The sequence below is a fragment of the Nycticebus coucang genome, chromosome X, assembly GCF_027406575.1.
Source record: "Nycticebus coucang isolate mNycCou1 chromosome X, mNycCou1.pri, whole genome shotgun sequence".
Lineage (NCBI taxonomy): Eukaryota > Metazoa > Chordata > Mammalia > Primates > Lorisidae > Nycticebus > Nycticebus coucang.
In genome coordinates this window covers 52966558-52989540 of record NC_069804.1, presented here as the reverse complement: position 1 = coordinate 52989540, position 22983 = coordinate 52966558, and the positions used below count along the sequence as shown (strand labels likewise).

The window sequence follows — 22983 nt, the reverse complement described above, 5'->3', positions numbered from 1 at the left end:
TCTCCAAATGTTTGGAGAACACTTAGAGATCTAAAAATAGATCTGCCATTCAATCCTATAATTCCTCTACTAGGCATATACCCAGAAGACCAAAAATCACATTATAATAAAGATATTTGTACCAGAATGTTTGTTGCGGCCCAATTCATAATTGCTAAGTCATGGAAAAAGCGCAAGTGCCCATCGATCCATGAATGGATTAATAAATTGTGGTATATGTAGACCATGGAATATTATGCAGCCTTAAAGAAAGATGGAGACTTTACCTCTTTCATGTTTACATGGATGGAGATGGAACATATTCTCCTTCGTAAAGTATCTCCAGAATGGAAGAAAAAGTATCCAATGTACTCAGCCCTACTATGAAACTAATTTATGGCTTTCACATGAAAGCTATAACCCAGTTATAACCTAAGAATATGAGGAAGGGTGAGAGGGAGGGGAGGGATGGGTGAGGATGGGCGGAGGGAGGGTGATTGGTGGGATTGCACCTGCGGTGCATCTTACAAGGGTATATGTGAAACTTAGTAAATGTAGAATATAAATGTCTTAACACAATAACTAATAAAATGCCAGAAAGGCTATATTAACCAGTGTGATGAAAATGTGTCAAACGGTCTATAAAACCAGTCTATGGTGCCCCATGATCATTAATGTACACAGCTATGATTTAATAATAAAAAATAAAATAAAACACGGTGCTAAATGTGAAAAAAAAGAAAGAACTTATCTCTACCAACAATGTTCGGTAAGAATGAGCCAAGTGCTGGAACACACCTAGCTGCTTGCCAGGTGGAGGCAGGAGGTATCTCTGGAGCCCAGGAGGTCAAGGTTGTAGCAAGGTGGAATCACACCAATGCACGCTAGCCTGGAAAACACAGTGAGACTTATTCTCTAAAATCAATCACTTGGCTTTGCTCCCGTAGTACAGTGGTTGAAGTACCAGCCACATACACTGATGGTGGCGGGTTCAAACCTGGACCTGGCCAGATAAATAAAAATGACAACTGCAACAGAAAATAGCTGGGTGTTGTGGCAGGCGCCTGTGGTCCCAGCTTCTTGGGAGGCTGAGGCAAGAGAATTGGTTAAGCCCAAGAGTTTGAGGTTTCTGTGAGCTATGACACAACGGCACTCTACGAGGGTGACAGAGTGAGACTATCCCAAAAAGAAAAAATAAATAAAATCAATCAATCAATTAAGAACTAATTAATTCAAGGAACCACTGAGCATTGCTTATTTAGTTCTTCACGATAATAGGACTGCTGTGCATTTCTTTGTTTTTGAGACAGAGTTTCAATTTGTGGCTCTTTGTAAAGTACCCTGGCATCATGGCTTACCGTGAGGTCCAACTCCTGGGCTTGATTAGATGGATCACTTGAGCTGAGGAGTTCCTGACCAGCCTCAGGCAGAATGAGACCCTGGTGTTGTGGCAGACACCTGTATTCCCAGCCATTTGTGATGCTGAGGCAAGACAATTGCTTGACTCCAAGAATTTAAGGTTCCTGTGAGCTATGATACCATGACACTCTATTTAGGATGACAGAAAGAGACTGTTTAAAAATAAAAAAGATAAAGATTGTGTATTTTCCTTTATTTAGTGACTTTTTTTTTAAGTTATTTTTTTGTCTGTGGCTGGGTTTGAACCCACCACTTCCAGTATATGGGTCTGGGACCCTATTCCCTTGAGCCACAGATGCCACCCAAGGGAAATGTTTTATAAATTTATTTTCAATCTTGCTGATTGATGGTGTTGCTCACTTATTTATTGCTGAATTTTAGTAGTGCCTTTTTGGTGGGGAGGTCAGGGGTGATGCGTTCTTGCTGCGTTTTCAGGCTAGACTGCAGTGGTTTCATCATAGTTTACTGCAAATGTAAAATCCTGGGCTGACGTAATCCTCTTGCCTTAGCCTCCCACATAGATGGACTTTCTGGTTAGTCCAGTATGCCTGCCTAGTTTTTCTATTTCTAATACAGACAGGGTCTCACTCTTGCTTAGACTGGTCTGTAATTGCTAAGCTCAAGCAATCCTTCCACATCTGTCTCCCAGAGTCCTAGAATTACAGGTGTGAGCCACTGTCCCTGGCTTTCTCTCTCTCTCTCTCTTTTTTTTTTTTTATTGTTGGGGATTCACTGAGGGTACAATAAGCCAGGTTACACTGATTGCATTTGTTAGGTAAAGTCCCTCTTGCAATCATGTCTTGCCCCCCAGACTGTGTGGCACACACCAAGGCCCCACCCCTCACCCTCCTTCCCTCTCTCTGCTTTTCCTTCCCCCCCATGACCTTAATTGTCATTAATTGTCCCCATATCAAAATTGAGTACATAAGATTCATGCTTCTCCATTCTTGTGATGCTTTACTAAGAATAATGTCTTCCACTTCCATCCAGGTTAATATGAAGGATGTAAAGTCTCCATTTTTTAAATAGCTGAATAGTATTCCATGGTATACATATACCACAGCTTGTTAATCCATTCCTGGGTTGGTGGGCATTTAGGCTGTTTCCACGTTTTGGTGATTGTAAATTGACCTGCAATAAACATTCTAGTACAAGTGTCTTTATGATAAAAGGATTTTTTGCCTTCTGGGTAGATGCCCAGTAATGGGATTACAGGATCAAATGGGAGGTCTAGCTTGAGTGCTTTAAGGTTTCTCCATACTTCCTTCTAGAAAGGTTGTACTAGTTTGCAGTCTCACTAGCAGTGTAAAAGTGTTCCCTTCTCTTCACATCCACGCCAGCATCTGCAGAAATAAAGATCATATGATCCTCTCAATAGATGCAGAAAAAGCATTTGATAAAATCCAGCATCCTTTTCTAATTAGAACACTGAAGAGTATAGGCATAGGTGGCACATTTCTAAAACTGATTGAAGCTATCTATGACAAACCCACAGCTAATATTTTACTGAATGGAGTAAAACTGAGAGCTTTTCCTCTTAAAACTGGAACCAGACAAGGTTGTCCTCTGTCACCTTTACTATTCAACATAGTGCTAGAAGTTATAGCCAATACAATTAGGCAAGACAAGAAAATAAAGGGAATCCAAATGGGAGCAGAGGAGGTCAAACGCTCCCTCTTTGCTGATGACATGATCCTATACTTAGAGAATCCCAAAGACTCAACCACAAGACTCCTAGAAGTCATCAAAAAATACAGTAATGTTTCAGGATATAAAATCAATGTCCACAAGTCAGTAGCCTTTGTATACACCAATAACAGTCAAGATGAGAAGCTAATTAAGGATACAACTTTCTTCGCCATAGTTTCAAAGAAAATGAAATACCTAGGAATACACCTAACAAAGGAGGTGAAGGACCTCCGTAAAGAAAATTATGAAATCCTCAGAAAGGAAATAACAGAGGATATTAACAAATGGAAGAATATACCGCGCTCATGGATGCGCAGACTCAACATTGTTAAAATGTCTATACTTTGGGCGGTGCCTGTGGCTCAGTCGGTAAGGTGCCGGCCCCATATACCGAGGGTGGCGGGTTCATACCCGGCCTCGGCTGAACTGCAACCAAAAAATAGCTGGGCATTGTGGCGGGCGCCTGTAGTCCCAGCTACTCGGGAGGCTGAGGCAAGAGAATCGCTTAAGCCCAGGAGTTGGAGGTTGCTGTGAGCTGTGTTATGCCAGAGCACTCTACTGAGGGCCATAAAGTGAGACTCTGTCTCTACAAAAAAAAAATAATAATAATAAAAAAAATAAAAATAAAATGTCTATACTTCCCAAAGCAATCTACCTATTCAATGCCATTCCTATCAAAATACCAACATCGTACTTTCAAGATTTGGAAAAAATGATTCCGCGTTTTGTATGGAACCAGAAAAAAACCCTATAGCTAAGGCAGTTCTTAGTAATAAAATTAAAGCTGGGGGCATCAGCATACCAGATTTTAGTCTGTACTACAAAGCCATAGTGGTCAAGACAGCATGGTACTGGCACAAAAATAGAGACATAGACACTTGGAATCGAATAGAAAACCAAGAAATGAAACTAACATCTTACAACCACCTAATTTTCAATAAACCAAACAAGAACATATCTTGGGGGAAAGACTCCCGATTCAATAAATGGTGTTGGAAGAACTGGATATCCACATGTAAAAGACTGAAACGGGACCCACACCTTTGCCCACTCACAAAAATTGATTCAAGATGGATAAACAACTTAAATTTAAGCATGAAACAATAAAAATCCTCAAAGAAAGCATAGGAAAAACACTGGAAGATATTGGCCTGGGGAAAGACTTCATGAAGAAGACTGCCATGGCAATTGCAACAACAACAAAAATAAACAAATGGGACTTCATTAAACTGAAAAGCTTCTGTACAGCCAAGAAGACAACAACCAAAGCAAAGAGACAACCCACAAAATGGGAAAGGATATTTGCATATTTTGAATCAGACAAAAGCTTGATAACTGCCCTGTTTCCCCAAAAATAAGACAGTGTCTTATTTTAAGGTGTGCTCCCAAAGATGCGCTAGGTCTTATTTTCAGGGGACGACTTATCTTTCCTGTAAGTAGGTCTTATTTTCAGAGGATGTCTTATTTTCGGGGAAACAGGGTAGGATCTATAGAGAACTCAAATTAATCCACATGAAAAAAGCCAACAATCCCATATATCAATGGGCAAGAGACATGAATAGAACCTTCTCCGAAGAAGAACAGACGAATGGCTAACAAACATACGAAAAAACGTTCATCATCCCCATATATTAGAGAAATGCAAATCAAAACCACCGTGAGATACCACCTAACCCCAGTGAGAATGGCCCACATCACAAAATCTCTCTCTTTTTATTTTTATTTTATTTTTTAAATAAGTTTCAAAACAACCTTTATTCTGTTTGAAGACCTAATACAATGCATTAAAGCAACTTAAAGCAAGAAGACATAGCTCCATGAAATCTATAACTTGAACAAAATGTCGGAGGCATGCTCCCCCTCCCACCCACCCCCGTTACCTTGTAAAGGCAAAATTACAACTGACCATGACATCCTCCCTCTCGTCAAAAGACCAACTTTATTTTAACAATGTCATATAAACAGATTTGTAAAAACATTGAATAGATTGTAGCTTCAAAAAATACACAGGTATAAATGAGTTTTTTTGTTTTGCTTTTTGATTTATTTTTCTAAATAGCAGTATCCTAAGCAGCTAATGCTATCTCATGGTGACAAATTTAATGTTAAGTTGGAGAGTTTGTTCAATTAACTCAAGTATTTTTTATAACTAGTTTTTTAAAAAACAAGAATTTGGCATTTTGGAACTTTGTCCCATGTGAGGCATTGCATCTTAAACTGCCCCTTTCTTTAAAGGACCCTAAACTTTAACAGATATCAGGGTCTGTTTTCCAACTGACTTGGATACCATGCATAGCAAAAGCACAGTTGTTAAAACCAGCAGAATTTTTCTCCCAGTAAGGAACATCAGTAGGACTTCCCAAACACGTGACTAGCTCATAACCAGCTACATGACAAAGCAATCGTTTCCCCACAGTGACATGTCTCATGAACACATTTTGACTGGACACACTGAAAACAAGGATTTCCAAGTTAATCAAGTCATTCAGACCACCTCCCTAAAAGGAGTAACTTCTACAAACACAAAAAAGCAAAGAAATATAAACTTCTCACTTCACTTGCAAACAATTTTTACCTTTATAAGACAAAACAAAAGATCCTCAAAGGAAAAAACCCAACCCATACATATGCATAAGAATCGCACTAGACATCTGCCTGTTACATACTTGAACTCAACGACTGTGTATCTGTTTTGGCTGAAAGGTGTACTGAAAATACAGTCCATGCACATATACATATATACATATATCAAAGGCTGTGAAATTGTCAGATGTTGTAAACATGTGCTTTTTGCCTTTTCAGGTGGTTATGATCTCTCTTGTAATATGAGGTTCCAATGCCCCCACTTCTATGCCCTATCACAGCCTCTCTGCAGCCTATCTTTCTGGCTTGATCTTTAGGATGCTACGTTGGGTGGGGGGAAACTGATGCACATCTCGGGAGTGCCTCTGTTGTATCTATTCATACTCACGAGCCACTAAGATGATGTTGTTAGGAGATGACTGCCTGATTGAACCCAAAGTGCCCTGCTGGCCAAACACGTGAGAGGACAAATGCTGGGGGGGGGGGGCACGCTACACTGCCAACGAAAAGGCATTCGGCTGAATCGGTCTGGCATAACTCACAGTCCTGCCTTGCTGTTCAATGAAACATCTATTGCACTTATGCTTGTGAGATGCAAAAATAAGGCAACTGCCTACATATCAAGTTATCTTGCAAAGAGTGTTGAAGCAAAAACATTCACAAAATTGTAGCTTTCAAGAACATTCAATCTCAGATCTTGTGTTTTAGAAATTAAAACTATTTGTATTTAATAGCATACATGATGTACTACCAAAAAGCATAATCCACAAACCCAGTTCATAAACTACTAGCAACTGATTAACTGTTAGACTTCTATGTAATCTGGAAGGATATCACCATCACAAGTTTTAAAGCAAAGACACTCAGTGAAAAACCAGGGAAATTATCAATTGTCTGTGATGAGAGGGAGATGGTCAGATCAGTACAATCAAGTTTAAGGGCTGACAGTCTGGCTGTCTGACTTTTTCTTGAGTATGAGTAGCTTTATGGAGAGGGTTTAAAATGATACATTCTATATATGATTAAGTCAGCTGCAAGACCGATCCTTCAAAAAGATTTTTAAAAGAAAAAAAAAAATCCTTCACCCAAGTACTTGAAGAGAAATAGAGCTGTGGGTGAATCTAATACACATATTGAGAAAAAGAAACTGAAATTGCAAGATTATTCCATTTTAATCTACTAGGATAGTGACCATGATTATAACTAGTATTCATTCCTCCCAACTTACGTACTATTCCCACTGAACATAACAGCTTTTGCATATATAAATCAAGGAGAGACCTCTCACTCTTGCCCTAAATTGGAAGGATTACACTATTCACCCCTTCCTTTCCCCATAGTGAAGTATCACACACACAATTATTTGGATTAATGAGAAGGATCTCCATTGGGATTCCTGCAGTGGCCACGACTTGAATGGTCTCCACACCGTTTAGAGCAGTGACAGTACAATTGTGGCAATTTGCTTTATGTTCTAAACTGAATGGAAAGCTACTAAAGTAAGAAAATTCCAACTAAAAATATTTTTTCATATCATGCTTCTTCTAAAATGAATGTGGGTTATCATGGACAGTCTAATGTTAGAGAAAGTTACTTTTTTCGAAAGGCAGAGATTATACCTTTAAATCAGTGTTCTAAACAAAGGTGAGCTCTATTCCAGGAACCCAAAAACAAACTCTCAGCACTTCCTTCCTAAGAACTGAAATACCTGACCAGCTGCACTGTTAGTTACAGTAGGTTTGCAATTGTCATTAATTGATAACTAGCAAATCAAAGTGAGAAAACACTGCAGTATAAGCAAATTCCCTTTGCAGTTTATTCACTTCTTCTCTGTAATCATGAGAAAGTGCATATCACCTTGTCGCCCGCCCACCACCCCACCTGTTCCATCCCTTGGCTATACCCCCTTTCCCTAGATTCAAGAAGTTCACAGGAGATTAAAGATGGCGGACGAGTAACAGCTTCCCTGCAACTGGGAACAGCGAGTCTGGGGAGACAAGACTCCAGGCATCTCTGGCCGGTGGGATCTGCCTATAATCATCCCTTTGAGGATACAGGGAGCCAGCAAGGGACTTCTGGACCCCAAGGGGAGGACAAAAACAGTGGAAAACTGGCAAGTGATTGCGTGTGTTCGATCGACCTAATCATGCTGGCAACTGTAAGTACAAGCAGCAGTGAGACTGCAAACTGGAAGGGCCTTACCTGTGAACTGTTTTGGTGTTCTTGGACTTGGCACTCAGTTGAACTGCCTTGGGGAGAGCTTGAGCAGGAGTGTGGAGAACTTTGGGCATTGTCTGGGGCCCCAGACTGAGCCACTGAGCTGGGCGCAGGAAGCCATTGTGAAAGAACTGCCCCGGCAACCTCCGCCCTCAGGGTGTCAGAGTAAGGATTGGGCGAGTCAAAGTAACCTACTGACTGAGCAGCCTAAAGGTGGAGACTGAGCTGCCTTACAGCCTTAATCCTTAGGGACAGAGTGAGAAAGTTTTGGCACACTGGAGCCTTGGGCTGTTGCCCTGGGTAGAGTGACGTGATGTCACAGCTCATAGCAACCTCAAACTCCTAGGCTTGGCACGGCCCAGACCTCCATAAGAGCTGTGCAGTGACCCCCGACTGGTGACCTGCACCCACCAGGCCTCCACATTCCCTGACCAGGAACTGCAGGAGCCACACAACCCTGCGTCCTCCCTCCTGTGTCCTCCCAGCTTCCACACTAGCCCATTCATCTGGACAGGGACTCTGGTAGCTGCGTGCCCTTTGGAGCCCTCCCTGCCTCTGCGCAGAGCTCTTCTCCTGGCCAGAGACTGGGGGAGCCTTGGGCTCTCTGTGCCAAAGTCACTGGGCTCCTGGCACTCCCAGAACTGTGCACACCACCCCCAGCCCTGTTGCTGGATCCAGGTGTGTCACAAACCGGAGCTGCTTCCACAACCAGAACTCCCTAGCTAGAGCAGCCCCAGAGAAACTACACAGGGTCACTCCCTACAAAGATCCAGCAACAATAGAGTGATCCCTCTGGGGTCTAATCTTGGAGAGACACCTCCCCAACTCTAAGGACAACCAGAGGCAATGGTGAAAAACAATCATGAGGCGAAATCAACAGAAAAACTCTGGCAATATGAATAATCAGAGTAGATCAACTCCCCCAAGGATCAATGGGGCAGAAACAGCACAAGACCCCATGCACAAACAAATAGCTGAGATGTCAGAAATTGAATTCAGGATCTGGATAGCAAATAAGATCAAAATAGAATTCCAAAAGTTATCTCAAGAATTCAACGGATTCAAAGATCAAATGACCAAAGATTTTGACACATTGAGACAAGAAGTTACATCCCTCAAAGATCTGAGAAACACAGTAGAATCCCTCAGAAACAGAATGGAGCAAGCAGAAGAAAGGATTTCTGACATTGAAGACAAAGCTTTCGAATGCTCCCAAACCCTCAAAGAAGAAGAGAAATGGAGAGCAAAAACAGACCACTCTCTCAGAGAGCTCTCGGATAATTTGAAGAAAACCAATATTCGTCTTATAGGGATCCCCAAAAGTGATGAAGTGGCTTCACAAGGCACAGAGTCTCTTCTCCATGAGATTATGAAGGAGAACTTTCCAGACATGCCAAGAGATTCCGAAATTCAGATAGCAGACAGTTTCAGAACTCCAGCACGACTCAACCCAAATAAGACATCCCCCAGACACATCATAATCAATTTCACTAAAGTTAATATGAAGGAGAAAATTCTGAAAGCTGCCAAACGAAAGAAAACCACTACCTACACGGGGAAGAATATCAGAATAACTGCAGATCTCTCTGCTGAAACCTTTCAAGCTAGAAGAGGATGGTCATCGACTTTTAATCTCCTAAAACAAAATAACTTTCAACCCAGGATCCTCTACCCAGCTAAACTGAGCTTCATTTATGACAGAGAAATTAAATACTTCAACAACATTCACATGTTGAAGAAATTTGCCACAACTAAACCAGCTCTCCAGGACATTCTTAGACCTATCCTCCATAAAGACCAGTGTAATTCTCCACCACAAAAGTAAACCCACCCAAAAAATTTTTGATCAAATTCCAACTTCCACAGTCGCAAAAGGATTAAAAATGTCCACCAGTCTCTCAATTGAGCTTATCAATACTCTCAATTAATGTGAATGGTTTAAATTGTCCTCTAAAGAGGCATAGGTTGGCGGACTGGATACAAAAACTCAAGCCAGATATCTGCTGCATCCAAGAATCGCATCTTACATTAAAAGACAGATACAGACTCAAGGTGAAGGGATGGTCATCTATATTCCAGGCAAATGGAAAGCAGGCATTGCAATCCTGTTCGCAGACGCAATAGGCTTTAAACCAACCAAAATAATTAAGGATAAGGATGGACACTTCATATTTGTTAAAGGTAATACTCAATATGATGAGATCTCTATTATTAATATTTATGCACCCAACAACAACGCACCTCAATTTATAAGAGAAACTCTAACAGACATGAGCAACTCGATTTCCTCCACTTCCATAGTAGTTGGAGATTTTAACACCCCTTTAGCAGTCCTGGATAGATCCTCCAAAAAGAAGCTAAGCAAAGAAATTTTATTTTATTTTTTTTTGTTAAATCATAGCTGTGTACATCAATATGATCATGGGGCACCATACACTTGGTTCATAGGCCATTCAACACATTTTCATCACATTGGTTGACATAGCAAAGAAATTTTAGATTTAAACTCAACCATTCAACATCTGGACTTAACAGACATCTACAGAACATTTCATCCCAACAAAACTGAATACACATTCTTCTCATCAGCCCACGGAACATACTCCAAAATCAACCACATCCTAGGCCACAAATCTAATCTCAGCAAATTTAAAAAAATAGAAATTATTTCTTGCATCTTCTCAGACCATCATGGAATAAAAGTTGAACTAAATAACAACAGGAACCTGCATACCCATACAAAAACATGGAAGCTAAACAACCTTATGCTGAAGGATACATGGGTTATAAACGAGATTAAGAAGGAAATCACCATATTTTTGGAACAAAACAACAATCAAGAGACGAATTACCAGAACCTCTGGGATACTGCAAAGGCAGTCCTAAGAGGGAAATTTATAGCACTGCAAGCCTTCCTCAAGAAAACGGAAAGAGAGGAAGTCAATAACTTAATGGAACATCTCAAGCAACTGGAGAAAGAAGAACACTTCAACCCCAAAGGCAGCAGAAGAAAAGAAATAACCAAAATCAGAGCAGAATTAAATGAAATTGAAAACAAAAGAATTATACAACAGATCAATAAATACAAAAGCTGGTTTTTTGAAAAGATCAATAAAATAGATAAACTTTTGGCCAACCTAACCAGGAAAAAAAGAGTAAAATCTCTAATTTCATCAATCAGAAATGGTAATGATGAAATAACAACAGACTCCTCAGAAATTTAAAAAATCCTTAACGAATACCATAAGAAACTCTATTCTCACAAATATGAAAATCTGAAAGAAATCAACCAATACCTGGAAGCATGCCACCTACCAAGACTTAGCCAGAATGAAGTGGAAATGTTGAACAGGCCTATATCAAGTTCTGAAATAGCATCAACTATACAAAATCTCCCTAAAAAGAAAAGCCCAGGACCAGATGGCTTTACGTCAGAATTCTACCAAACATTTAAAGAAGAACTAGTACCTATACTACTAAACCTCTTCCAAAATATAGAAAAAGAAGGAATATTACCCAGCACATTCTACGAAGCAAACATCACCTTGATCCCCAAACCAGGGAAAGACCCAACAAGAAAAGAAAATTATAGACCAATATCACTAATGAATATAGATGCTAAAATACTCAATAAGATCCTAACAAACAGAATCCAACAACACATCAAAAAAATTATACACCATGACCAAGTCGGATTTATCCCAGGGTCTCAAGGCTGGTTCAATATATGTAAATCTATAAATGTAATTCAACACATAAACAAACTTAAAAATAAAGACCATATGATTCTTTTAATTGATGCAGAAAAAGCTTTTGATAACATCCAGCATCCCTTCATGATCAGAACACTTAAGAAAATTGGTATAGAAGGGACATTTCTTAAACTAATAGAAGCCATCTACAGCAAACCCACAGCCAATATCGTATTGAATGGAGTTAAACTGAAATCATTTCCACTTAGATCAGGAACCAGGCAAGGTTGCCCATTGTCTCCATTGCTCTTTAACATTGTAATGGAAGTTTTAGCCATTGCAATTAGGGAAGAAAAGGCGATCAAGGGTATCCACATAGGGTCAGAAGAGATCAAACTTTCACTCTTCGCAGGTGATATGATCGTATATCTGGAAAACACTAGGCATTCTACTACAAAACTTTTAGAAGTGATAAAGGAATATAGCAATGTCTCAGGCTACAAAATCAACACCCATAAATCTGTAGCCTTTATATATACCAACAATAACCAAGCCAAACAGTCAAGGACTCTATTCCTTTCACAGTAGTGCCAAAGAAGATGAAATATTTGGAAGTATACCTAACAAAGGACGTGAAAGATCTCTACAAAGAGAACTATGAAACTCTAAGAAAAGAAATAGCTGAAGATGTTAACAGATGGAAAAACATACCATGCTCATGGCTGGGAAGAATCAACATTGTTAAAATGTCCATACTGCCCAAAGCAATATATAACTTTAATATGCAATTCCTATTAAAGTTCCATTGTCATACTTTAAAGATCTTGAAAAAATAATACTTCGTTTTATATGGAATCAGAAAAAACCTTGAATAGCAAAAACATTACTGAGCAATAAAAACAAAGCAGGAGGAATCATGCTACCAGACCTGAGACTGTACTATAAATCCATGGTGATCAAAACAGCATGGTACTGGCACAAAAGCAGAGAAGTAGATGTCTGGAACAGAATAGAGAACTAAGAGATGGATCCAGCTACTTACCGTTATTTGATCTTTGACAAGCCAATTAAAAACATTCAGTGGGGAAAAGATTCCCTATTTAACAAATGGTGCTGGGTAAACTGGCTAGCAACCTGTAGAAGACTGAAACTGGACCCACACCCTTCACCATTAACTAAGATAGACTCTCACTGGATAAAAGATTTAAACTTAAGACATGAAACTATAAAAATACTTGAAGAAAGTGCAGGGAAAACTCTTGAAGGAATCGGCCTGGGTGAATATTTTATGAGGAGGACTCCCCAGGCAATTGAAGCAGTATCAAAAATACACTACTGGGACCTGATCAAACTAAAAAGCTTCTGCACAGCCAAGAACATAGTGAGTAAAGCAAGCAGACAGCCCTCAGAATGGGAGAAAATATTTGCAGGTTATACCTCCGATAAAGGTCTAATATCCAGAATCCACAGAGAACTCAAATGTATTAACAAGAAAAGAACACATGACCCCATCTCAGGGTGGGCAAGGGACTTGAAGAGAAACTTCTCTAAGGAAGACTGATGCAGAATCTACAAACACATGATAAAAAGCTCATCATCCTTAATCATCAGAGAAATGCAAATCAGAACTACTCTGAGATATCACCTAACCCCAGTAAGAGTAGCCCACATAACAAAATCCCAAAACCAGAAATGTTGGCGTGGCTGTGGAGGAAAGGGCACACTTCTACACTGCTGGTGGGAATGCCCACTAATACGTTCCTTCTGGAAGGATGTTTGGAGAATACTTAGAGACCTAAAAATAGACCTGCCTTTTGATCGTATAATTCCTTTACTAGGTTTATACCCAGAAGACCAAAAGTCACAATATAACAAAGACATCTGTACCAGAATGTTTATTGCAGCCCAATTCATAATTGATAAGTCATGGAAGAAGCCCAAGTGCCCATCGACCCACAAATGGACTAGCAAATTGTGGTACGTGTATACCATGGAATACTATGCAGCCTTAAAGAAAGATGGAGACTTTACCTCTTTGATGTTTACATGGATGGAGCTGGAACATATTCTTCTTAGCAAAGTATCTCAGGAATGGAAGAAAAAGTATCCAATGTTCTCAGCCCTACTATGAAGCTAAATTATAGCTTTCACATGAAGACTATAACCCAACTATAGCACAAGACTATGGGGAAAGGGCCAAGGAAGGGGAAGGGAGGGGGGAGGTTTTGGTGGAGGGAGGGTAATGGGTGGGGCCACATCTATGGTGCATCTTAGAATGGGTACAGGCGATTGCACTAATGTACACAGCTATGATTTAACAATAAAATAAAGAAAAAGAAGTTCACAATTCTTTATGAAACAAAACATTGCCAGGTATTGTATTTTAAGAGTCTTTAAAACAACATTGTTGGACTCAGCGATACTTTGTCATATTCATATATCTTTTTCTTTTTTATTGAATAAAGCAGCTTTGAAGCTTATCAGGCACTGCCCAACAAAACATTTAGTCCAAAAAAATCAGTTATGAACTTTTTAACCTTGGGCTAACAGCCAAGTATTCTGTACAAGAAAAACTGTAAAATATTTCATAGTTTTAATTCTGAAGCCATATTTTTTTAACTGGCATCCTGTACATTTCTTCTTTAAAAAAAAAAAAGAGATGGGCGGCGCCTGTGGCTCAGTCGGTAAGGCGCCGGCCCCATATACAGAGGGTGGCGGGTTCAAACCCGGCCCCGGCTGAACTGCAACCCAAAAAATAGCAGGGCGTTGTGGCGGGCACCTGTAGTCCCAGCTACTCAGGAGGCTGAGGCAAGAGAATCGCTTCAGCCCAGGAGTTGGAGGTTGCTGTGAGCTGTATGATGCCATGGCACTCTACCGAGGGTGATAAAGTGAGACTCTGTCTCTACAAAAAAAAAAAAAAAAAAAGATAATAACAAAATGAATGTTAACAAAAATCAGGGACGACAATATTTTCAAGCAACAAAAACTTGGGTGGGGAAGCTTATTCTGAAAGGTCCATTTAAAACTCAGATATCAACTTAATGAAAATTAAGAATTGCATAGCACTGTGAATTTAGCCTTCAGCAAAACAAGACAGAAGCTATTTGGTATTGATACAAATCCATCAATCCATCTATTGATACAAATCCATCTATTTGATAATTGAATGTAAATCCATATACATTCAATATTATGTACATATTTTATATACTGAATGTCCTTTAAAGTCCTCTTTTCCAAGCTCCACATTTTTCTGTTGGTGGTGGTTGTTGACAAGTTTAAACAAAACACTTTCTGGCACTCTGCTATGACATAATTTCTTCTGAACACACGTGAACTGACCTTATCCCAAAGTGTCCCTCATGAGCAGAAGTGCCTTTCTGCTACATATCGTTCCTTTGTTAGAAAATGAAATAATCCACAGTGCGATGTGTCTGGGTCCACCATGGACAGCAACACCCAGGTTAAACCAGGCTGGACTGAGCATCCTCAGGCCAGGAGGGCTCTGCAGCCCTATCTATCCTCTGGTCTCCAAAGTCCCAACTTCTAGCTGGTAAATCTTCAGAAAGCATTAACAAGCACCATAGTTAAAGGCCTCTTTGTCCCTGCACGCAGAGATTTTTGCATTTCTTTTTCCCTTTGTGGTGTTGTGGCTTTAAACCTCCCCCCCAAAAAAAATAGGAAAAGAAAAAAAGGATAAGCACTCCGGATTAGACACATGGTCATCATACAGCCCCAGGCTGTATGTCTTCCCCTACTTCTTTTTTTTTTTTTTTTTTTTTTTTTTTGTCAAAGAAAGCTCTAGTCCCATCTGAAGACAGAAGGCTTCATTTCTGCAGCTCAATTCACAGGTCAGGCTGGAGAGGAGCCCTTTGCTTTCCAGAGGCCTCAGGTGGTTGAACTTCAGGAGAAGGATCCGAGAGTAAGCGCTTCATCGCTTCTGCTGTGCATATACTGGGTAGGCTAGTGTGACGTTGAGGGAGTCGTGCTGCACGAGAGAGGTGTGTTGGTAATGTAGCACCAGTTCCTTCAGAGAGCTGTACAGGTTATAGAGCTCAGCAAACCCATAGCCAGTTGCTGTTTTGTTTATGACACAATGCTTCACTTCACCATCCACCACTACGGAGCAGGTGTAGCAACCCTGTTTACTGCTCTCCCGGACAAGAAAAGTGCCGTTCGGTTTCCCTCGCAACAGGTTTTCCGCTTTGTTTCGGTTGCTACTCCCGACATTCCACATCTTCTGGTCATGGTGGGGCAAATCCTCATCATCTTCCACCAGTGAATATTGGTCCTCAGTGTTTTCATTGCCTAGCCACTCATTCAACTTCTTCTGCCGAACACCTTTTTGAGTCATCCACATCAGGTATTAGTCTCTCGTCTTTCTCAGCTGAATGAGGTCAGGCTTGATGCTGTTCATACGTTTATCAATCTCTCGGTACTCAGCTGCCTGCTTCTTCAAATCTTCCTCTAGCCGTCTCCTGCTGTCAATAATTTCGCTGATTCGAGACTTTAACTTATCTTTTGTGTGTGTGTGTGTGTGTGTGGTTTTTTGGCCGGGGCTGGGTTTGAACCCCCCCCCACCTCTGGCATATGGGACCGGCACCCTACTCCCTGAGCCACAGGCGCCGCCCGAGACTTTAACTTATCATAATTATGCATGATCCTTTGTATTTCTTTCTCATTGCCTTCACATTTAAACTTTTCTATATATTCTTTGCTGTAACGCTCCTGGGTTTGGCACTGTTCTTCAAATATTTTTATGGTTTCGTTAAATGCTTCAATAGCTGTTCTTTTCATTTGGATTTCCTGGGAAGTACGGGTATATTCTTCATATAATCTATCACATTCCCGACTTTTTTCTTGAAACTGAGTGTTATATTCATGTAATTGTTTTCCCTACAGCTTCAATATTATCTTCTTTGACAACTTGATCCTGTTGATATTTGGATACTGGATAAAGTAATTTCACATCCAATTTGGGATTATACTGAGCTAGAGATTCATTCCTGTAGTGGTTTATTAGTTCAACCACAGAATTGAAGGTTAAGGGATCAGAGAAGCCGTATTTCCCATCTCGGTGAAATATTTTGATTAATTTGTTATTTCCTCCTTTCCTTAGTGTAAGAGTATAATCACCATGCATTTTAGTAGATGCATCTCGTACCAAAAAGGTCCCATCAGCTGTATCTTCAAGTTTTTCATTCACTTCTTCCCTCAAGATATCTCCCCAGTACCATTCTGCATCTTGTAAGGACATATTGTTATTCATACTGTTGTTGGCTACAGTAGTGGGTTTTGGAGGTTTAGGAGGCAATGCTGGTGCAAGGCTGTCATTCATTCCATTCAGTTGAGATTAAAATTTCTATAACTTTTACGAGGTGTTCAGTATTATCAGAGCTAGGTGCTGGAAATCGGAAAAACATAGGGCTAAATATTTCTGAGAGCACTCTTGCAGTCAGAAGGTTTTTGCTGGAGACTTGAGAGTGCTTGAAGAAATTTTTTAACAAATACTGAAGTGTGAGCCAATACTGATGAGGTATGTTTGGCGACCTAATGAACTTCTTCAAAAGCTGGATATATTCTTCAGAGCTTTGTATTTCTGGGGCTAGGGCGGCGCCTGTGGCTCAGTGAGTAGGGCGCCGGCCCCATATGCCGAGGGTGGCGGGTTCGGACCCAGCCCCGGCCAAACTGCAACAGAAAAATAGCCGGGCGTTGTGGCGCGCGCCTGTAGTCCCAGCTGCTCGGGAGGCTGAGGCAAGAGAATCATGTAAGCCCAAGAGTTACAGGTTGCTGTGAGCCATGTGACGCCACGGCACTCTACCCGAGGGCGGTACAGTGAGACTCTGTCTCTACAAAAAAAAAAAGAAAAGAAAAGAAAGAAAAGGGTTTGTTGTATTTCTGGGGCTAAAGAAATCATTTCACTGTAAACGGCTACTGGGATCACAGGGTTCGGCAAGTCCAGGAGATAGCGTTTGAAAGCATCTGCTAAAATGTGCACATCAATCATTTCCAAGTGCACAGAGGTCGTATCACAATCAAGAAGCTGTTGTAATTCTGCAGGGTTGCTAGAGCTCTGTGTTCTGTATAGAGTTGAACACTCCAGACCTTTCTTTTCAATGGCTTCCACGAGCTTGATAAGAAGAAGGGGGGCAACGTCAGGAGGGGCAAACTGCTCGGCAAGGTCCAGGAGCGTCAAAGGTTGTTGCTCAACGTCTGCTTCAGTTTTCGAAGAACCTGGTGCAAAAGGAAGGGGCCGAGGTGGCCGGGGCTTTGGTGTGGGAGGCGAGATTTTCTTCCTTCCAATATATTCAACATAAGTTCCTGGAAAGTCTCCCCCCTCCCCTGTGGTTTCATTATAGCCATTTAACCAGCCAATTTCTTCAGGCCTGGCTCATTGAATCCAAGAGCTACTAAGGACCCTTTGTTCACAACCAATACATCCCCCAAGTGCAAGTCAATATCTTCTTCTCTCTCCTTCTTATAGTCATACAGCACTCTGTACTGGTACCCCTCGGCATTCATGTTTGCAAATCTGTTACCATGCAACAGTTGAGTGTGCTTGCCCTCTAATTTTACATGTTTATGAAAAAGTGAATTCAGAAAGTATGTTAAAATTCCTAATATGTGTCCAGCAGAGGACAAAGAACCACTCTCCAAAGGTTTAAGAAGAGAGGTGACTGGCCATCTGGCCACCATCTGTCCTCCATCAATGGTGTGACTGAAGACGAGGCTCCGCTTCCCCTTCATGCCACCGTCTTCCCACTGGCTTCCTTTTCAGTAACTTGTCAGCACTTGGACTCCAGGCTGACTCTCACAGCGAGTCCCAGTCCTTTCTGATGCTCTTGTCACACTGTCCATCTGTCATCTGATTTTACTGTGGCACTCCACACTCGAGCTTCACCTGCTCTGCCGGCCGGCTTCCTTCCTCTGCTGGGCCGGCGCTGCAGCGGCGGCCTTCCGCGTGCACGCCTCCAGCGCTCCTCCGGCCCAGCTGCGACCCCCAGACCATTCCCAGTCCGTACTCTCTGTGTCTGTCCGCTCGCCTGCCACCCTCGCTGCAGCTACCGCTTCCTCCAACTCCGCTCCAGCTGCTCACGACTCCTCTCCGCGCGCCCGCAGCTCCAGCGCCCCGAGCCGGCCCCCTCTCTCTTTTTAATAGAGTCAGAATTTCACCGTATTACGCGGGCTAGAACACGTGGTGTGATCATAGTTCTCTGAAGCCTCAACTTCCTGGGCTCAAGAGATCCTCTTTCCTCAGCCTCCCAAGCAGCTTGGAATACAGGCACATTCTATAACACTCAGCTGATTTTTCTATTTATTTTAAGCTAAAAAGCACTTTTCCTACTTTCTACTCTCACACAGCCACTCAACCCTTATGACAACAGATGTGTGTGGGTTTTCCTCACACAACAAACAAACCTCTCATATATTCTCCAGCAGATACCATCTGGATGTCATCTAATTAAATTTGATTCTGCCTGAAGGAAACCACACCCCAGAGGTTGATGGCTGAGTCCTGGAAGTCTCTCCCTCTTCCACTTGAAATGTCAATCACAGCACTGGTTATTAGCTGGGTTTCTGGCTGACCAGCTAGAAATCGAGGTTCCCAGGATTTGCTCCTTGGGTTCAATTAATTTGCTGAAGCAGCTCACAGAAATCAGGAAAACACTTTACTTACATTTACTGGTTTATTATAAAAAATATTACACCGGATATAGATGAAATTTTGGATGGAAAAGATGCATAGAGCAAGTGATGTGATAAAGAGAAAAGAGTTTCCAAAAACCACCATGCATGCAAATATTTGTAAGCTCAGCATGAGAGAGAATACCCGAGAAGGGTGAGGTCTAGGAGGACAGGTCTTCTCAAGGAGACCACAAGGATACACCTGCAGGGTCCTCTCCATGGTGACTCGGCTCTTGGGAATTTGTAAATTAACTTCCTGGAACTTGGAAATTGCCACTTCTGTGAAATCCTGTAGTTCTGTGAGGGCTGGAAGAGTATCTCCTGCTTATTTCAAACTGGCCAATGAAAAAGGTACCTGTGGGTTGGAACTGTTTGACTGTAGAGAAAAAGGGAAAGATCAAGCCAGTCGGGGAGCATGGATAATTGGAATTCTTCTGTGCATAAGCTCCTGGTTGGTAAATAAAGCCCTTCCTCTTGTAAACATGGTGTTTGGGTGCTCTTTCCCTCAGTTGCATCTCGTCTTCCCGCAACATTTTTCATTCCCTGACCAGGAAGGGAGATCACCCTTGGAGAGCACATGAACCTGGTAGTTGCCACTAATCCTCTGGATACCCACGTGGACTCCCCTGATTGGCCTGGGTGATGTGAAGTACGAGTGCAACAAGGAGACAGTTTGACCTCCCTGTGTAGATGCCTCCATTGGGTGGAGAAAGGACCCCCTCAGCAGGTCTTCAAGGAGTCAAACCACGGGAGGAACTGCCATGCAGGAACAGGTATCTACATAGGGAGATATCCAAGACAAGGTACAATCTGAGGTTCCCACCATTTGGGTGGAAGCGGGGGTCTGATCAACCCCTGGGGCATTAGATCATCGGAAGGTCTATTCAGATGTGTATGAGTGTGTGTGGATGTGATGTGACTGAGGGAAATCCAAGGGTGGGGTTGGACCTCCCTTCACAGGGCCTAGGGTAGTGTTGCTTTGACTCCTACAGCTGAGCACCACCTCCAGTGGGCAATCTAGGCTGCTCAGGTTAAGAAATGGGTTGGAATTGTGTGCATGTGAGTGTTTGGAGACTGACTAAGATGGGTAACAATAGGTGGGATTCCCCCTCCTCCCCACACCCGTCACAGGGTGAAAAGATAGTGTGATTGGCCACTTCTTCCATCCTTCGAGTTTACCCCCTGGCTGTTTTGAGAGAAAGTGGAAGTTCCAGGTTTTCTGTTTTCTGTCTCAGACACAGGTCTACTCTTTGGTGTCCACGTGGCCATGTAAGACTCAGGGGAAAGAGACATCAGAAAGGATGACTGTGTTGTGGTTTTGTTGCCAGAATTTCTTTAGTGAGTCCTTGGTCTGAGGAATTAGAGAACTAAGCCCACAGGCCAGAGATCAGTGATAAAATGGGATTTCTTTGGATAGAGGGGCACGCAGAGAGAGTGGAGAAAGCCAGAGCTATTGGAAGGGGGAAGGAGGCCCACGTCAGAGATCTTGTGCATGGGTCCTTTGTCTAGGGGTAAATAATTGGCCCTGGGAGATATTTTGGCCAGGACTTGGTAGATGGAAAAATACCTTTACAAATGAATGAATGCAGCCCCTCACATTGGACAAGGTTATTAGATCTTTCCTGCAGTTTTTGTCTGGGGATGGAATTAGGGTGTGTGCTCCCTAGTCACAGTAGATCTATCCAAAATGTTCGGAGCTGCTTTGTTCGTGACCTTGCTAGGGCTCAGAGGGTATGGCCTGCAACATGCTTGTGCCTAGAGATGAGAGTCTGATGTGTGAGCTCACCTGAGCCTGAACAATGGGGGTTCCCTGTCCAGCCCCGAGTGAGAAAATCCTGTATCAATGTTATATTTAATAAAATGGCTCTCATTCATAAAATGTAATCATTTGGTTGTTTAAATTGTTGAAAAACTGGGTTTGTCAAAGAAAAAGACTCTTTCCTTTTAAACTTTCTAATTATCAGTTTGACCGAGTGAGTGGTTGACTTCATTCTGAACTGTGATCCTGTTTTGTGAGAAGTAGGGTTTTGAGAGTAAGAGAAATTAGACAGAAAGGAAAACAGCCTGGTATAAGGAAATAATCTCATGTGGTTAGTTTTGTCCTGAAACAGAATGGGGTTTGTTTGTTTGTTTGTTTGTCTGTTTTTCACAATCCACATTTTTTTATTAAGTCCAGTTTTTTGGAATAAATGTATTAACAAACTTTTAATGAGCTACCAAAATATGCATGCTTGTGGAGATAGCTTCTTTTACTTAACAACAAATCTGTGACAGTTTCCCAGGCTCTGGAGCATGAGGTACTGGATATAAATCCAAACTGTCTTACTCCCTAACTGTGCAGTCCTGTGCAAAGTTCTTATCGTTTCTGTCCTTCAGTTTCTCACCCATAATATAGGCAGTATCTGCATTTTTTACCTTGTAAGTAGTTATATTAAATGAGTGCCATATCTAAATAGTACTTGGAGCATAATAATAATAAGAAAGCAAAAGTCAGGGCAAAGGTTAAAGAAAGTTTAGAATGTTTGTAGGTTGTCTGTGCAGGTTAAATGAAGCTCATTTAAGGAGTTTACATGCGATCCATTTGACTATGTATTTCCTTTAAAATCTTTTGGCTTATGATTATGTTTGTACAAATGTTTTAAGCCTTTGATATTTGACAAACCTTACAAAATCAAAACTCTAAATTTGGGGCTCAGTGCCCATAGCACAGTGGTTGTGGCACTAGCCGGCCACATGCACCAAGGCTGGTGGGTTCAAACTTGGTCTGGGCCACTTAAACAACAACAACAAAATAAAATAAAATAAAAACACCCACATTTGGTTTATTTGAAATATTAAGAGCACTGAAAACCTGAGAAAAACAAATTACACTTCTTTGATTTATTAAAAATGTATACAAAACATTGTTAAATATGAAATAGTGATTAATTTTGTGTGGGTTATGGTTACATGTATGTACCAATGTTAAAAAACATTGGTCTGTCCTAATATATATTATCAGTAATAATTTTAATTCATCAAAAAAAAACGTTTTTTGTAACTGATTGAGTCCTAAGTTTGTTCTAAAAACAAAAAGGAAAAAACAAAGAAATATTAAGAGAAGCTGAAGAATTCTCTCAAATTCAAATTCCTGATGTCTTTGTCAATTGAGTGCCTTCAGATTAAAAGCAGACTTTTAGAACTGTGATTAGAAAGGTAACATGTCTATGAGTATTGCTAACCTAACTTCAAACAGAACTGAAATCAATTATGTGGAACTGGGCTATTTTGTTATGGCTCTTGGTTTGAAATATTGTTGATTCTGTCTGTGTTCTGCTTTCCAGAAGTCAGGAAAACCATTTTCTGTCTTTGAAGCTATTTGTAGGTTTTCGAGCCATGTATGTACTTATGGACAAAATTCGAAGCATGTATTTTTTCTCTCTCCTTGATTTCTCCAGAAATTGAAAGCAATTTGTAAGTATTCTTAATTTCTTACAATACAGTTATTTGCATAAGTTCAATAAGAATCTGTTCTGTTCTATAGGACATGATGAAGACACTGGTTATTTAACAAGGCTGTGGCTGGAATAACATTTCCAGAGGTGTCCAGACCATGTTAAGGAATTAAGGTTGACTTTATAAGGCCAATAAAAAAGCCCTTTGGAAAAACTGACCAGATACCCATCAATAATTTTACTTTATCTGTGGTAAATTAACGAAGGTTGCTTTATGACAGGTG

The 22983-nt window shown here is 41.1% G+C and overlaps 1 pseudogene across 1 annotated transcript; it reads right to left on the bottom strand.

The window, feature by feature from the left end:
- Window positions 1-15392: 15392 nt before the first annotated feature.
- On the bottom strand, window positions 15393-18101 carry LOC128577748 (phosphatidylinositol 3-kinase regulatory subunit alpha-like; annotated as a pseudogene). The gene is made up of 3 exons (XR_008377619.1): window positions 17490-18101; window positions 16204-17190; window positions 15393-16075 (listed from the first exon to the last, which is right to left on the bottom strand). The product of XR_008377619.1 is annotated as a phosphatidylinositol 3-kinase regulatory subunit alpha-like (transcript).
- Between the last annotated feature and the right edge of the window lie 4882 nt (window positions 18102-22983).